At 41.3% G+C, this 17,086-nt stretch overlaps 1 long non-coding RNA gene across 1 annotated transcript in view; it reads right to left on the bottom strand.

The window, feature by feature from the left end:
• Window positions 1-13,099: 13,099 nt before the first annotated feature.
• LOC146870678 (uncharacterized) overlaps window positions 13,100-17,086 on the bottom strand; it is a 315,755-nt gene continuing 311,768 nt past the window's right edge. Inside the window, exon 3 of the long non-coding RNA XR_014979017.1 lies at window positions 13,100-13,748. This is a non-coding gene — a long non-coding RNA (uncharacterized LOC146870678). The remainder of the gene's footprint in view (window positions 13,749-17,086) is intronic.

The raw sequence follows: 17,086 nt of genomic DNA, 5'->3' as shown, positions 1-17,086 counted from the left end.
TGTGTTCTCACCTCTGGAGACTGACTGTCACGTAGACACGGGCCCTCGTCTCATAGCAGCTCTTCGAATAATTTTGAGAACACTCCTTTCCTTGCTAGGTGAAGCAGCTTAGAACTGGAACGAAGTTGGATGGTTTCTACTTTTTCTCGACATGGGATGTGGATCCACCGTCTAAAATCCTGAAACCAGTTTGGGTAGCTTGGCCTGCTTCAAATGTCATATTCTGGGAGTAGTGAAGACACAGCTTTTGTCAAGGTGATGCCTTTTATAGCAGGTAGTAATGATGCTGGCTCCAAGCAGGAGTAACCAAACATGGCCAATGTCCTGGCTGTCATCAGTCTTCCTGAAGTATCAATCAGAGACCTAGAAAAAGGGGAAGACCCTTCTTGGAAAGTTCCTCAACTGTCACAATAGAATCTACTGACTTCCCCCTCTCCATTATCATCCACCATATGGCAGTGCTTAGGAACAACTAATCAATTCCATTCTAAATGGTCCTCATACAATTCCTGAGGGCAGCCCTGTCTCTATCCTCACTCACTTAAGTGTCAGGGTCTCCACCATCTGGCTTTGGGAATAAAAGCAATGCATGTTCACTGTCTGGGGAAGCTGTATCCCCTCCATCTTGTGCCATTCTAAACCAGGGGCCATCCAAAATGGATCGAACTGGTTCCAGCCCTCAGACACTTACCACACACAGAGCGTTGCTACCAAACCAAGGATATATGTGCTCGAAACGCAGAGGGAATGTCAACACAAGGGTCTGGGTGTTATACTTCAATGCAATTAGATGAGTGGAGCCGGTAGGCCACACTCCCTCAGAAAAGAAAAAGGCTTTGCTCAGACTATTCTGTAAAAATGAATACCCTGCCACCACTGCTTTTTTTACAATTTGTTTTTTAGAGTTTTATATAGCGCAAACTAGACACAAAGATATCAGAGCGCTTTACATGAGCACCAGTTTGGTTACAGATAGACGCATTCATTTTTTTGTTTGTTTTTGTTAGGCACAGGGAGATTAATTGATCTTCCCAGAATCACAGGATGTTGAGCGTCGCTGTCGAGAATCGAACCTGGTTCCCCAGCTTCAACCGCTCTAGCCTTAAGGCTTCATCCTCTCCCCTTATGTGAACATAACAATGTGAACAAGAACAATGATCACAGCCCTATGTGAACAAAGAGGCTATGCTTGGTTGGCCGCTTCAGGTCACCAAACAGATTTTGCACCTTAGCTTTACCATAGACAGACCTAGGCCTCAGAGCATGGTGCAGTTCGTGTTACTTAATTTCCCCTTACTTCCACGGACAGAATGATTTCTCAGTCACACGCACATACACACATCATACGCTGGTGGGGCCCATAACACCAACATTCATTCTCTCAAGCTATCCGTGCCTACAAAGGGACATCAGTTCCGAACCTAACTGCTTTCTTTGATAGAGGGAAACCACTTCTCCTGAATCACCCTAACAATTCCTCCATCAATAGGTCGATCAAATCATTTAGTTATTTAGTTCAATGATACTTTAACTCTCAAAACTAATCGATAAACATTTCAATGAAATAATCACCCGACACATTAATTCAAATAAAGATTTTCTTTTATCTAATTTAAATGCAGGTTAAATCTTAATAATGCAATATCATCTTTTGTCATATTTACCTATTCTGGCTAATTGTCGTCTTCTAAGTCAGAACTGGTCCTCAGTAAATTCATCAGAGTTCTTGTTTATCATATAAAGTCACCGTCCTCTCCGTCAGCATAAGGATCTCTGATCATCGGTTCTCCGTCAGTAGCTGTGTTTGCCCTCTCTAGTCTACTTATATTTATACTAAAATTTACATATCCAAGTTACATTTTCTCATTTCACAGAAATATGATTTGCTGAATTCAAATACATCTCAGCGCATCAGGAAACATTTTCAAATTTTCCCATGCGGGAAAAGTCTCAAAGCAAATGTATGGGAAAGAATAATCCGTGGTCCTAAATGTATCAGTTCGTTGGTAACAGGTCTGGTTCGACAGTTCATATTCTCAATTGCAACAATTTCTTCACGTTCAGGGGCATTGGCACCTCGCCCAGGGTAGTCTTCATGGGCATGGTCTGACAGGTCACACAAGGGACACGAACGAAGTCCGTGCAGGCGCCTTTCTCCATTGTTCAAATGATGAAGTATTGTACTTTAGTTAGGTTTCAGTCAGCGGCCATCTTTTGGTAGGCCAGAATAGTCAACTTAAGCAAAGGAAACACAAAAAATTGTAATTAATACATGGAAATGATTAAACAGTGTTATTCCCTTGCTAATACCCTTATGTGTATGCATTTATCTAGCCCTATGCATCATCCAAAGCCGTTAATGCTGGTTTATTTAAGCGCAAATCACAATAACATTACTCAAGCAACATTTATCGTTTTAATATGCATACCAACTTAGTTCACCTAGTATTTTAGCCATGCAAATGCATTCCCACGTGTATTCTTTCTGTTAATAAGGTTGTTTTAGTTCTTTCACATCAAACTATTAATTATAATTAATCATTTTAATATAAACATATATAAATGGATTGGGTATATAAAAAAAACATTTTACCCGCTCCATCAATCCCCCCTTTGGTGATTTTATCACCACAAACAAAACCCACAAAAAACAATCTATTTTCCCCTTTTATGGAGATTCGAAATGTTTTCTTGCTCAATTAAAATTCTGTTTCTCCTTCATCTTCCCTTTTTGTTTTGTCATACATACTCTCCTTCCATTCTTCCAATTCTATCTTGTTAAAATCTTTCTTGTTTCTTTTCCTTCTTTTTGATAATTTCTCGTCTAATTTTCTTTTTATTTCTTCTATGTCTGCAACACATACATCCTAATCTAAGCATTAATAATATGAAAATCACACACGTTAATGGAAATAATGTTTTCCCTAATATAGTACTACCTAATTTACCTAAAAGTCTTAATAGCAGCCATCTTATTACTAATTCTAGTCCAGATACTTTCAACCTCCAGTGGTACAATTTCATCATGCAGTTCTGTAATATTTTTAATATATACTTTTAGATCTTTGCTTTCATCAGGAATGTAAGTGCAACAATGTTGAACTTTCAGCATTCCACAGACTCCACCCTCTTTTGCCAATAGGATATCAAGGGCAAGTCTATTTTGCATAATCATAGCACGCATAGCAACCATTTCAGTATTTACCAAAAGAAATCCTCCAGCGGTGCTTTTTGACAAGCGACCCACTATGGTTGACAATTTCCGAATATTATTTGCATTCAAAGATATTCCCACTGCTTGTATCAAGGCTCCGAAAGTATCACCTACAATTTCTAACCAAGTTTCTCTTCTGCGCATTAGTAGGTTATGTGGTCCACTATTTTCTACTCTATCCAAGTGAAAGATTTTTGGAAAGACCAGGCCAACAAAACATGTGCCATACCAATGGCCGGGCAACCTGTAATAAGCCTTGTTCCCACAAATATAGTACAGTCCAGGGAAAACTGGATCTTCTCCGCCTCTAAATCCCCATCCAGATGCAATAAAATATGTATCATGACACTCACTTGTCCCTATATAATCATATTGGGACCTTTCCCTCATAATGCATAATTTGCCTTTCTGTGGTGAATCTATAGCTATTGTTGGTCTAGCATCACCCTTTGTCTCCTTTTTCCCATCTATTTCCCATATGTTTTCCCCCTCTTTATGTCCTTCTGCATTTTTGTGTATTTTCAATCTCCTTTCTTCGACCATATCTAGAAATGTTTTCTCTTCTGTCTTCAAACTACAAGTTAAATTGTTCGTAAAAATATATTCTAAAGTTAGTTCTTTAGTCTCTCTAAAAATTTCACCTAGTACATTAGCGGTTTTAGCTGGATTCAATTCATTATTCATGGGAGTTTGTCCAAGAATGTTATCTATATTAGATTATATTCTAATTTCCCTACTTGATTAAATATTCTGGTTAAGACGCTACATGTTCCATAAGTTGCTGGAAGGTGATGATAAGTCACCCCTTCTGAAACAGAGGCAGGTAATTGCATACATACGTAGCAATCCCTTACGTCCATTGTTCTTACATATTCATACAATAATTTTGAAAAAACATTGCTAGAAAAATCAGTTATAGACCTATCCTTGTGCATATGCTCAGTGCTTGTTTTAAATGGAACTACCTTTTGTGAACTCTTCACTATGTTAGTCATATTCTCTGTATGCCCTTCTAGTGTATCTAAGCTACTTTGAAAGAGATCAAAAGAGCGAGTACGCTTCAAAGAAGCATTAATAGTCCTGTACAACAACAACATGTCTTGCACCATCTCCTCATAAAGGTACATCTACTCTTGTTATCATCTGTTAGCCATCTTGTTAAAATTGACCGTGTTTTTTGACTTAGCCTCTTCTACTCCGCTTCTTGTATTTTTCCTGCAAGAGCAAGGCCCTTATCAGGTTATCCAAATTCTTCAATTTCTTATTCAATCCTTTATATTTTCTACAAGGACTTTCTTAAAATCACTCAGCTTGGCCTCTCATCGTTTTTCACTTCCTTCTCATCTACATACAGAATTTCCTGATCTTCCGCTTCTTCTCCGATATCGGATAGGATAACTCTAAGGATTTCCGCTGTTTCTTCTTCCTTCACCACTTTCAGTAAAGTCTCCTCTGGATTTCCTTGACTATCTACCTCTTCTCCTTGTTCAGGCAGTGCCACGTACGTCCATTCAAGTGACTTCTGGTTTGGTTTTCTCGATCGTTTGTTTCCTTCGGACACTTCTGTCTCTCCCTCTTTTTCTTTGTGCTGATTTGTTACTTCGTTCACTTGTTCAGCTTCTGAGGGTTTGACTCGTGTCAATCGATATCTCAGTCTCTTTATTTTGTTTGGCCAAAGGTCTCCTTTAGCATTCCTTCTTGTTTTGCCGTCTTTACTGTTTCTTTCCTCGATCCAAGTTCTTCCTCAGAACTTGACCCTCTGGTTCACTATCTTCAAATTTTGTCTCATTTAACTTTTCTTTTCTACCAGCTTCCTTCTCCACCTCTTGTGTTGGCCCTACTTCTGTCCCTCCTCGGGTCTCCGACACGCAATCTTTCTGTTTGCTGATTGTCCCTTCACCTATCTCAGTGTTGGATGTCCCTACACCTCCTCGGGGGTCTTCCGCAGAAATCTGTCCCTCTCTCTCTATTTCTGTCTCTCCTTCTCCTTAAAGAATTTTCTCAGGTGGAACTTCTTCTACTCTTTCGTCTGGTGTAAATGTTACTTCTGACGGGACATTCTTTTCTTTTCTCTTCTTCTTTCTGTGCTCGCCACTGACGTTTTGCTCGTCTCCCGAATCTGAAATCTGCAATCTCTTCCTCAGAATTTCTTCTCTTGGAGTTGGAACTAGTCTTTGCTCCTTTCCCCCCTTTCAGGATTTTCAGGATTTTCTTTTGTCTTTGTATTCTCGTTGCCTGAGTCATCACTTGATTCGGAATCATCGAAATATTCCTTTCCAATGCTATCTGTTGGATTTGGAACTCTCAAAGTGTGACTTGCATGTATCCAATTTTTCAGTCCAGCACACTTCACAGCAGTTGTTGTGGTCAAGATAACTTGCCTTGGCCTTCCCCACCTTGGAACCAAGCAATTCCTTCTTCTGTGGACTTTTATTCTCACCCAGTCACCTGGGCTCAGGTCATGGGCTGGTTTTCTCTCAAGGGTGGTGGCGTCCGCTCCAACCTTGTGAAACACAGAATGGACTGCGTCAGCCAGGCCTTTACAGTAATCCAAAATCATGTCATCAGTTATTGTCATCAATTTGTTGACTGGAACAAATACGTGTCTCATGGCTCGTCCCATGATGATTTCGTGGTGACTCAAACCTGTAGTTCTGTCTGGAGTAGATCTGATTGTCATCAAGACTAGAGGCAAGACATCAGGCCATTTCATTCCTGTGGCTAAACACATTTTCCCTATTCTGTTTTTGATCGTACCATTCATTTGTTCAACCACACCAGAAGCCTCTGGTCGATAGGCACAATGTAGTTTTTGTTGTACACCCAATGCTTCACAAATCAATGCCATGATCTCATTGTAAAAGTGTCTTCCTCTGTCTGATTCTATGGTCACTGGGAACCCGAATCTTGGGATGAATTCCCTCAACAAGAGCTTGGCCACTGCGATTCCATCATTTCTTCTTGTTGGATATGCCTCCACCCATCTGGAGAACAGACAAACTACCACCAGAACATACCTGAACTTGTTATAAGGGGGCATTTCAATGAAATCTATTTGCATTCTGGTGAAAGGTCCCCCCTCTCGGCCTATTGTGCCTAAGCTCACCACTGTTTTCCTTCCAGGATTGTACTGCTGACATATTAGGCATCTTTGACACTCTCTGCTATCAACCTGAATTTTGCATTGTACCAGGTCTGCTTAAAAGCCCTTATCATGGCATCTCTTCCCAGATGTCCTTGGCCATGATACATCCGTGCCATGGTTGACATCATGCTATCAGGCATTACTGGTCTTCCATCCCGATAGACCCACACATGATCTTTCTCCCTTGGTGCACAACCTGCTTTTACCCACTGCTTCATTTCTTCATCTCCTGCTTCATCCTGCAACTGCCTTACTTCTTCCCATGTTCCCACAACGTTAGTAAACATTATGGAGCAAAAAAACATCTCCTCCTTTGCCCTATTGATTGAATACTGATTTCGGGCACAGTACTGAGCCATGTCATTGGCAGATCGATTCCCAGTAGTGATATAATCACTACCTTGACTATGAGCAGCACATTTTACCACTGACAGTTCCTTTGGCAACTGTATTGCTTCAAGCAATTTTCCCACCACTTCTGCATTCTTTATAGGAGTTCCACTTGAGGTCAGGAAACCTCTCTGCAGCCAAAGTTGGCCAAAATCGTGGACAACTCCAAAGCCATACTGGCTGTCTGTTATCACAGTCACATTCTTCCCAATTTTGCATGCCCTTGTCAATGCCACTAGTTCTGCTACTTGAGCGGATTTAACTCCTTTCAAGTGTGATGCTTCTATGACTGCAGCAACTGTGCATATAGCATAGGCCGCACTCAACAATCCTTCGTCTGTTCTCAAGCATGACCCATCCACAAACAACACATAATCACTTTCTGGCAATGGTAAATCTTTTATGTCTGGTCGAGGTTTCGTGCAAAAGTCAAGCACATCCAAACAATCATGATAAACCTCATCTCTTACCTCCACTCTCTCTGCATCAGGCAAAAGTGTAGCTGGATTCACATTCACACATCTTTCCAGACTCACATTGGTTGCACCTAGAATGACTTTCTCATACTTAGTCAGCCGACTATGTGACATGAACTGTGTTCGGCTCCTTGTTAAAAGGATCGCCACATTATGAGGTACAAACACTCTTACTGGATATCCCATCACGATGCTTTCACTCTGCTCTAGGCTTCGGCAGGTAGCAGTTACTGCTTTCAGACATCCTGGCAAACCTACCGCCACTGGATCTAACATTGACGAAAAATATGCAACTGTCTCCTTTGTCTTCCATGTTTCTGTATTAACACTGAGTGCACATCCATTTCTCTCACTGCAGTACAATTCAAATTCTTTCTCGTAGTCTGGCATCCCCAGAGCTGGGGCTTCGCAAAGGCTGTTTTTTAACTGTCTGAATGCTGCCAATTCTTCTTTGTTCAATTCAAGGCGGTCTTTAACCTCACTTTTTGTCAATTTTACCAATGGTTTGGCAATCGGGGAAAAGTTACTTATCCACTGACGACAGTAGCCAACCATCCCTAGGAACATTCTCACCTCCCTTTGAGTCATTGGGGCTCTCATTCCTCTAATAATTCTGATTCTGTCTATGGTTACTTTTCTCAGCCCTTTTTCAATGGTATGACCCAAATATTGTACTTTTTTACAGTATTGCAATTTTGTCGGAGATACTTTTAGTCCTCTGCCAAATGATTCAGCAAAGCTATTGTGTCCGTTTCACAAGCTTCACGTGTTTTTGACGCCACCAATAGGTCATCAATGTATTGAGAAACACAAAAAGGAGTAAAACCAGAAGACTGGTCAGAGTCTCCGAAATACTGGGAAACACACACATTACGAAAAATTCTTTTCTTTAAAAGACCCCTCACTCACCAACCTAGTTGGTGACATGCTTCATCATAGGGGTCCCACCCGAACAGCCGAATGCCGTCCGGGTGTGCTACAACACCTGATTACAGTGGAGCTGGTAGTTTTTCATAGTGCAAGTGAGTGAATAATGAATTTAAAAATGGGCCAGATGTACTCACTAAAAATGTTTTATTCTGGAGCAACTGGTCAATGTTAAAAATGTTAATGAGATACCTTGATTGGTTAAATTGACCACTGGTATCTAAAAGTGAAATGAAGGTCTACATGTTTCAACCTATGTGATGGTATTACTTAGGTTTTCGTCAGGACCAGTAAAATCCCAGACTCCTGCCTTCACTGACTGCTTCAATTCTTTGGGTAATTCATCTGGGTTAAATACTGCACAAGTTCCTGTAATTCCATTTTCTTGGTTAGCTATTGTCATTTTATACAGTACATCCTCATCTGGTCTCAAATGCTATTCCGTCTGGAGTACAGAATATGGTGCAATTCATTTTGCACAGAAGATCCCTTCCTAACAGATTCACAGGACTAGTATCACACACCACAAATCGGTGCATGTCTGTGAACTTCCCTATTTTAACCTTTACCGGTTCGGTAAGGTAGGTTCTAATCTGGGTGTTTGACACCAACTACTTGGATTGTTTCATCCGAGAGTGAAAGATTTTTCACATCTGCTGACCTGACAGTAGATCGCGTAGCTCCAGTGTCTACTAGAAAAGTAATGTTTTCATCATTAACTTTCCCATCCACAAATGGTCCTGTCTGATCTATTTCTAGAGTTCCGCCAAGTACGCACCCTTCTTCCTCTCTTCGGCACCGTCAATAATTCTCCTCTGACTCACTCGTCATTTCGCAGCCAATATTGTGACACAGCGCTCGCGCGTTGCGGTTTGTTTACCTGTTCTTCATTGTAGAATCCCACTTCTTTGCTATATCTTTGGGTGTTCCTGCTTTGCGGTAATGGCTGTTTTGGCACCTGATTCTGTGGATTAACAGCCTTCTGCTGTTGCTGCAGTGGGCGACTCACCTCACACTGCACCTGTGGATTCATTGATGGATTTTCATTATTAGTACTTGGTGGATATTTACACTCGGATTTCCAATGCCCTAACCTTCCGCAATTGTGGCATGGAAACTTCTTTTTAGCTTCTATATTACCCTTCCCTTTTCCTGGGCCAAATCTCGGTTTGATGCCTGGGTTATTGGCTTGTTCGACCAGCTGAGCTTCCTGTCTTTCTGCAACTTTCACTTGAACCCACATTGCCTTTTCTTTTAGTTTTCGCTGCTTTGCCTCAATCTCATCACTTAAGTATTTAGCATGTCTAAGGAACTCATCTATTTTCTTGCTTTGCCAGTCTACGGTGTGCTGCTTGATCATTTCCCCAATTTCGGGACGCAAACCATACACATCTGTACACAAAATGACTTAGATCCTTTTCTCCCAGGTTGTCATCTCCACTAAACTGTTTGAAAACTAATATTAGCCTTTCATAGTAAGCGTGAACTGATTCTTTCGCTTCCTGATGGGTTCGATCTATTTTAACCCAATCTGTTTCTTTGGGAGGCACTTTGTTTTTCAAAAATACCATAACTTGTTCATATTTTTTCATTACCTCAGGGTCTGGTGCTCCTGTTTTGGGATCTCTCGGGTATTCTTTAGTTGGCTAATCTATGACTATCTTGCATTCTGCCCATAAGTCTGCTGGCACTTTATATAAAATAGGCTATTCAGATCAATCCACAGTACTTTTGACAACTTAACAAATCTGTCTACCTGTCTGTACCACTCGACGGGCTTTTCTCGCAATCGAGGGAAGTCATTGGTAAATGACAATGTCCTGTCATGTCCTTGGGACATGCACATATCCCCCTCCTGGAATCTCTCATGGGAAATTCTGTCACTACCTTTTCCTTTTCTGTCACAGGAAATGCTGGGAAAGTTTTGTCTGAGGTATCATCCCGTTTCCTATACCACCTGCTTTTCCATTTGTCCACATCTCCCCACTTCCTCAACACTGTGATTATGTCCTTAATCTGCCCTATTCGTCCTGCAGTGCTCAGATTTTCAATATCCTTTTCCGTGAAATCCACTCGGTAAGGCTTCTGTAAAGCTTTTACCTTGTCCATGTCAATTCCCATTTCACTTGCTATTTCTGCTAGCCTGTCATGTAAATTCTCGGCTCTCCAAGTGATACTTTTACATAGGAATAACCATTCCTCATCCTGGTAATTTTTCAGCTTTTCTGTGGGGATAGTCCCTACTATTAATTCTTCTAATACCATGCGTAATTTTGCCACATCAATAGTCTGGGATTCCTTCTCTTTGCCTTGCAAGCCCTTCAGCCATTCGCTCAATTCGTCTGTAGTTATATTTACTGATTTTTCTACATTCCCTGGTTCTGTCATTCTCGGTGGTTCTAATATTGGTCCCCCTACCATTCTGCTTCTTTCTACAGTATCAGGATTATAAAATGGGTTATTTGACACAGGTAGTTCACCTTCACTCATGGTGTCTCCAAGGGTTCTCTTTTGCTCTCATTGGGGGTTGTTCCGCCTGTCTATTGCTCACATACGGAACTGTTAGACCATGCTCACTTTCTTTCTGCTTCTCAGAAATGGGCATAACTAGACCTATGGTTACAGGGACTGTAACTGCTTCTAGATTTTTAGTCAATTCTCTTATTTTCACTGTCAGTTTTAACATGGTTTTTGCTAATTCCCTCTAATTTTCACTCTCAACCTTATTTTCCATCTCTTTCCCCAAGAGAATTCCTTCTTTTTGCCTCCGGAGTCGTAACTTCTGTCTTAATGATTCGCAGTTTCCCTCACTGGTGTACCTGCGGTTGGCGTTTCTGATTCCTGCCTGTACGGAGGTGGGCTTTTGTAAAACATCATCTAGGACATCATCTTCTATCTCATTTGCTCCATATCTTCTAGGTTCTACATTATGTTTTTTCTCTATGCATTTTCTTCCTTCATTTTCCCCTGCAGTTCTTACGGGAAACAGTCCTTCAGTCATACTTGCGTCTCGCCACCTTCTCATTCGATCACGATGAGTTTCACGATCATTTGGCCGTCCGAACATATATCTATATCTACTGCCATTTCTCTGTTTTTCTCGCTCATGTATCTCGTCTTCCCACTCTGTCAAAGCCTCCTACTGCATAGGTCTAGGTCGTGGATCTAAGCTCATCATCCTCTCCCGTAAATTCCTTAAAATTGCCAAATTAAAGGAACGATTTTCGGGAAACGCTAAAACTCCGTCTTCCTTTGTATACTTTTCCCAATTGTCTAACCAAATGCAAGTATGGTACCCATATTTCGCAACCATGAAGGATGCGGGTGTTTTCGTCGGAGGAAGTAACTGTCCTTCCCTAGTCACAATCTTTGTCTTTCACAAACCATCCTTTTATTTTACTAACCAAGGATTTCTTCTTTTTCTCGGGTGAATGATAATACATCTTCCTTTCTCTCGTAAACCTTTTAGTCTTATCTTCGACTGTACGGTTTTTAGCCCAATAGCAACGCGATTCTTACTTGCGCACCAATCCTGGAGCGTCTACGTCACTGTCACAATCTCCAATCCTAGCGCGGTTTTATACTGACGTACCAATCCAGAGCGTTTTACACCTCTGACTAGCCGTCCAATCCCAGCGCGGTCTTTCTGACGTCCGCAGTCGCTGCAGCAGCTCCTGCTCCTGACTCCTGTCTTCAGTCTACCCCTCCTTTACAAAACTACTCGGTAGACTTTGTTTCAATTTTACAATACTGTTAGTTACAACGTATAAACATCTCCATTGTCTGCTTCGCTAACCACAGAATAGCAAAAGACCTTTCCCACGAGAATCCTGTTTTCCCCGAGAGCAGCGCTTACCTCTGCCCTACTACAGAATCTTTACGTCTGTTGGCAAAGTAGCACATCCCTCTACTTCACCCTTCTACCAAGCATCAATTAACTGTTTTCTCCAGAATTAAGAAACATAGTTGGAAACGCAATGCTCCTGAGAAATAAATCCAGAGTTTCGCAATTAACCTGAATGCTAATTCATTCACGCACTTTCACACAAGAAATGTAGTTCATTCACACAGAATCCTGTCTTTTCCGAGAACAGCGAACAGTCTGTCCTACTACAGAATTTTGACATACGTTAACAAAGCAGCGCTTACCTCTACTTTGTCCTTCTAACAAGCTCAGAGAACACCTGCTACCTTTTTAGTTATAAGCGTTATCGGTATGCCAATTGGTTTCCTGGTACCTAAGACCAAAATTTCACAGGTAACCCTTTGCTATCATACACACTTTTCTCACACAAAGTATCACCAATGGTAACACTCAGCGATGCTACCGAATCGAACCCAGACAATGCGCCGTGCAACTTCAATTGTCACACGCTTCTCCCGTGTACCTACGGGCAACCACAATCCCGTCTTTCCCGAGAGCAGCACTTACCTCTGCTCAGCTATGGAACTGTTATCAATTCCTGACTTCCTACATCCCAGAAGCCGTACAGGCAACATAAAACTCTACAACTTCAACATATAGTGTTAGTACATATTTCAATACCAATCAATAATCGATAAGCTATATACATGCAAAATCATTAAACCAAAACCAATAACCATCTCTAGCTACCAGAAATACTGGTGCAGTTTGTGTTACTCAATTTCCCCTTACTTCCACAGACAGAATGATTTCTCAGTCACACGCACATACACACATCATACGCTGGTGGGGCCCATAACACCAACATTCATTCTCAAGCTATCCGTGCCTACAAAGGGACATTAGTTCCGAACCAAACTGCTTTCTTTGATAGAGGAAAACCACTTCTCCTGAATCACCCTAACAATTCCTCCATCAATAGGTCGATCGAATCATTTAGATGTTATTTAGTTCATTGATACTTTAACTCTCAAAACTAATCGATAAACATTTCAATGAAATAATCACCCGACACATTAATTCAAATAAAGATTTTCTTTTATCTAATTTAAATGCAGGTTAAATCTTAATAATGCAATATCATCTTTTGTCATATTTACCTATTCTGGCTAATTGTCGTTTTTTAAGTCAGAACTGGTCCTCAGTAAATTCATCAGAGTTCTTGTTTATTATATAAAGTCACCGTCCTCTCCGTCAGCATAAGGATCTCTGATCATCGGTTCTCCGTCAGTAGCTGTGTTTGCCCTCTCTAGTCTACTAATATTTATACTAAAATTTACATATCAAAGTTACATTTTCTCATTTCACAGAAATATGATTGGCAGAATTCAAATACATCTCAGCGCATCAGGAAACCTTTTCAAATTTTCCCATGTGGGAAAAGTCTCAAAGCAAATGTATGGGAAAGAATAATCCGTGGTCCTAAATGTATCAGTTCGTTGGTAACAGGTCGGGTTCGACAGTTCATATTCTCAATTGCAACAATTTCTTCACGTTCAGGGGCATTGGCACCTCGCCCAGGGTAGTCTTCATGGGCATGGTCTGACAGGTCACACAAGGGACACGAACGAAGTCCGTGCAGGCGCCTTTCTCCATTGTTCAAATGATGAAGTATTGTACTTTAGTTAGGTTTCAGTCAGCGGCCATCTTTTGGTAGGCCAGAATAGTCAACTTAAGCAAAGGAAACACAAAAAATTGTAATTAATACATGGAAATGATTAAACAGTGTTATTCCCTTGCTAATACCCTTATGTGTATGCATTTATCTAGCCCTATGCATCATCCAAAGCCGTTAATGCTGGTTTATTTAAGCGCAAATCACAATAACATTACTCAAGCAACATTTATCGTTTTAATATGCATACCAACTTAGTTCACCTAGTATTTTAGCCATGCAAATGCATTCCCACGTGTATTCTTTCTGTTAATAAGGTTGGTTTAGTTCTTTCACATCAAACTATTAATTATTATAATTAATCCTTAATCATTTTAATATAAACATATATAAATGGATTGGGTATATAAAAAGAAAACATTTTACCCGCTCCATCAAGCACATGCTGGATTAGTGTTCTCGCTTGACCAACAAAAAGCCAGGATGCCAGTCTCACATGCAGACAGGTCACTCAGAGCAGGGGTAGCCTTCCGCAGGGAACATTTCTGTCCCAATACCTCTTGTCTAAATTTCTGGGTTCTTCCCCACATTTTGCGCAGATGCCAGTCCTGCACTGCAAGCACCTGCTTCGTAAACCTCCCCAGAGCTTTGCATTCTCTCTGCATTACCCCACAATCCCTGTGAGGTGTGCGCCTACACGAAGAGGGTTTCTTGGCCAGCAATTTATAGGCCTATGTATATTTAGAACAGAATTTTCCTGTCGGGGGCCATTAAGCACTCATACGCCGTCGCCATGCGTCATGGCCCCTCCACAGCTGTTGGCTGTATTGTGAAAATGGCAAACAAGCGTCAAGGGGATGAGGAGGCTACGAATGAGGGGGAGGGAGACAATCCACCCGAAGATTAGATAAAGACAGTTTATTATCACTATCAAACGTTTTACAGGAACGGCCGTCCTGCACCTGTGAGGTGCTCGACCTGTGTCAGCTCGAGCCCGGGGGAGCCGCGGCAAGTCACGCGCATGCAGACTCATGTTAGTGCGAATTTCACCAGGGCGAAGATTGTACCAGCAGAGGGCGTCGGGGAGTGTCTGCACATTCAGAACCACCTAACTATACCTCACTGACGAAACCCTGAGATGAGTCAGGCCAGAGAAAAGGTGCCTCGCGCTATACTCAGACTGCTCCCTCTAACACAGTATTTGCACGATTTCAATATGTACGCTAGCTGCACATTTTTGTTTTAGATAAAGACCCTCCTGCTAAAAGCAGTTCTCTCAGCGTATTCCTGGTCGGGTCGGCTCTCCTCTCGAGGCCATTGCAGCATCGGATTGGGATGGCGGACTGTCGGGCATTGGGCCGGTGCCTAAGGGGTCACCTGGGGGCCGGTTTTTGTTAGGAGTTCTATCAACCGGCCCACAGACCCTTACTGTCTGTTCCCTGCCAGGCCACTGTAATGTGGGGCCAGCAGTGCTTTAAATGGGCCGGTACTGCCCGGTACGGAGTACCGGCACTTTTTTATTTTGAGAGGGGAAGTACCAGCACTTCTCAAGAGCAAGTAATACTTTTTATTTGAGAGTACCGGCACTTCTCAGAATCAAGCAGGTACTCTGCTATTCTATTAAAATTTCAAGCACTGATCATTATGGGCAGTATTTTCTAGTCTGCAAACTTTAGATGGCTGTGGAGAGTAAGTAAAGCTGTCTTACTGAGGGCCTGTTGTTGGCACCTCGGATCCAGAGTCTTTCAGACGTTGATAGAGAGGGGTGAATTTTTGCACAAGCCTTCGCTGTGAGGCACCTTTCCCAGAGTAAATTTGACAGGATGTTCTGGTCAGAGCTGCCTAATTTGGAACTATGGAAATAGGTTGGAGTCCCAGTCTCAGCTCAAGATTCTGTGATTCTGGGCAAATGACATAATTGCCCAAGGCCTAAAATAAAAATGAATTTGATCATCTGGAAAGTGGCTGGTGCTCATATAATCACTGCCCTTGGGCGTGTTCACACTATATAAAACTACAATAAAATATAACCTGTTTACTCATGTTTTAGAGTCTGCAAAGGCTTGAATATAATAATGAAAGAGGATTCTTTATCCAATAATAAAAACATGTTTTTTCTCCCTTTTTTCGTTTTAACTATCTGTCACGGATCATTAAAGCAGCTTTAGAGCATATTTTAAACTGTGTTCTCCTTATGGGAACTATTTAAAGTACATATTGATTGGAGGAAAAAATACCAGCTTTATTAGATTTTCTTCCTTTTCGTATCAGCCAGCACATTCAAATACCAGTAATGTCGGTTAAAAAAACAGGCAGGTGGCAAACATAGCCACATCAGGAGTTGTGGCCTTTGAGCAAGTTTATTTCACCTCGCCCACCCAGCCAAAATGTAGCGCTTCTAGTTTTCACCAATGTTTCTGGATCTATGAGCTTTAAAATATATCATTTATTCAACATTTCTCTTAAAATGAGCCTAATTAGACTAGCCGAATGCTGTTTCATTGATCTAGGAAGGTGGGCCAACTTTTTGGGGGTGCTCAGGCTGAATGCTGAGCCCAATCCGACCCTGTCACTTGGAATAGGCACCTTGAACTTCTGGGCATTGGTGTCACTACACCTACTGAACTAATGATAGCTATGCCACTGCTTACACATTTGAGTCCTTTCCACCCACCTTTCCATTGCTCACCTCTCACTCTTTCTCCTCCATATCTCCATGATCCCCTCCTCCTATTTCCTTCTTACCTTTCACTCTTCACAGACTCTCACTCATCCTTCTCTTTCCTGCATTTTCCACGTTTTCTTCTCAACTGCTTGATCCCCTTTATTTGTCTGTCACACTTTCCTGTCTCGCCCACTTCTTCCTCTCCATTTCCTCCCTTTCACTTTCATTTCTTTTAGGTTCAAGAATTTTTATTATTGGAAAGAATAAAGGTGTCTACATACAGTACAGAATATTGAACTCACGTCATTACACTACAAGTCTGCTACAATAAAATTACATGAATTGGACTTATTAATAAGAATAGAAAAAGCAAAGCGATATACGTGAAACATGAATAACATTAGAATATAAATAATTTTTAGGAACAATTTAGGAAGTCAAGGTGGATTAAGGACTTCCTGCTGAGATGGTTGTAGCAGGGAACATCGTTTGGCGCTTGCGTCAATGAATATTGTGATGGGTGACCACAATTTTAAACGTTTCGTTGCCATGTGTATAGGATAAACAAAAGAAGTGTCCAATCTATGATTATGGCAAACAGCATACCACCAAGCTTTATAAGAAATTTTTGTAAAATGTTTCCAATTTGTGGTAATTTGCTGAAAAGCAACCGCTATTAACAAATCAATAATTTTGACATTCAGCGTAACATTTTCCCAAATATGTGAG

The sequence above is a fragment of the Triturus cristatus genome, chromosome 1_1, assembly GCF_964204655.1.
Source record: "Triturus cristatus chromosome 1_1, aTriCri1.1, whole genome shotgun sequence".
In the NCBI taxonomy this organism is placed as follows: Eukaryota; Metazoa; Chordata; class Amphibia; order Caudata; family Salamandridae; genus Triturus; species Triturus cristatus.
The sequence above is the reverse complement of the archived record's forward strand: the minus strand, read 5'-3'. Positions and strand labels throughout refer to the sequence as shown.